Source organism: Crinia signifera, chromosome 7 (genome assembly GCF_055691185.1).
Source record: "Crinia signifera chromosome 7, ASM5569118v1, whole genome shotgun sequence".
Taxonomy (NCBI): Eukaryota; Metazoa; Chordata; class Amphibia; order Anura; family Myobatrachidae; genus Crinia; species Crinia signifera.
In genome coordinates, this window is record NC_139223.1 from 41,450,679 (window position 1) to 41,452,343 (window position 1,665).

A 1,665-nucleotide genomic window follows, 5' to 3' on the forward strand; every position below is an offset into this window, starting at 1 on the left:
GTCCCCATGTGTGTGCGTGCCCCTCACTGTCCCCATGTGTGTGCGTGCCCCTCACTGTCCCCATGTGTGTGCGTGCCCTCACTGTCCCCATGTGTGTGCGTGCCCCTCACTGTCCCCATGTGTGTGCGTGCCCCTCACTGTCCCCATGTGTGTGCGTGCCCCTCACCGTCCCCATGTGTGTGCGTGCCCCTCACCGTCCCCATGTGTGTGCGTGCCCCTCACCGTCCCCATGTGTGTGCGTGCCCCTCACCGTCCCCATGTGTGTGCGTGCCCCTCACCGTCCCCATGTGTGTGCGTGCCCCTCACCGTCCCCATGTGTGTGCGTGCCCCTCACTGTCCCGTGTGCGTGCCCCTCACTGTCCCGTGTGCGTGCCCCTCACTGTCCTGTGTGCGTGCCCCTCACTGTCCGTGTGCGTGCCCCTCACTGTCCCGTGTGCGTGCCCCTCACTGTCCGGTGTGTGTGTGCCCCTCACTGTCCGGTGTGTGTGTGCCCCTCACTGTCCGGTGTGTGTGTGCCCCTCACTGTCCGGTGTGTGTGTGCCCCTCACTGTCCGGTGTGTGTGTGCCCCTCACTGTCCGGTGTGTGTGTGCCCCTCACTGTCCGGTGTGTGTGTGCCCCTCACTGTCCGGTGTGTGTGTGCCCCTCACTGTCCCGTGTGTGTGCCCCTCACTGTCCCGTGTGTGTGCCCCTCACTGTCCCGTGTGTGTGCCCCTCACTGTCCGGTGTGTGTGTGCCCCTCACTGTCCGGTGTGTGTGTGCCCCTCACTGTCCGGTGTGTGTGTGCCCCTCACTGTCCGGTGTGTGTGTGCCCCTCACTGTCCGGTGTGTGTGTGCCCCCTCACTGTCCCGGTGTGTGTGTGCCCCTCACTGTCCGGTGTGTGTGTGCCCCTCACTGTCCGGTGTGTGTGTGCCCCCCCTCACTGTCCGATGTGTGTGCGTGTCCCCCTCACTGTCCCGATGTGTGTGCGTGTCCCCCTCACTGTCCCGATGTGTGTGCGTGTCCCCCTCACTGTCCCGATGTGTGTGCGTGTCCCCCTCACTGTCCCGATGTGTGTGCGTGTCCCCCTCACTGTCCCGATGTGTGTGCGTGTCCGTCCCCTCACTGTCCCTGTGTGTGTGTGTGTCCCAGTGCACCCATGTGTACGTTGTCCCCCCCCCCAGTGCACCCGTGTGTACGTTGTCCCCCCCCCCCAGTGCACCCGTGTGTACGTTGTCCCCCCCCCCCCAGTGCACCCGTGTGTACGTTGTCCCCCCCCCCCAGTGCACCCGTGTGTACGTTGTCCCCCCCCCAGTGCACCCCGTGTGTACGTTGTCCCCCCCCCCAGTGCACCCGTGTGTACGTTGTCCCCCCCCCAGTGCACCCGTGTGTACGTTGTCCCCCACCCCAGTGCACCCGTGTGTACGTTGTCCTCCCCCCAGTGCCCCCGTGTGTACGTTGTCCCCCCCAGTGCACCCTGGTCCGTTGTGCCCCCGTGTGTACGCTTATGAGTAATGTGCAGGTACTCTCTGTGCGGGACAGAAAGGGTTACACAGTATGTCTTCGTCCCAGAGCTCCTGGTATATGTATAATATATATGTTTGTCAGTGTACCCCTTGTATATGTACAATATATATATGTTTGTCATTGTGTCCCTGCTATGTATGAGTGCATGGGTTTGTCTGTA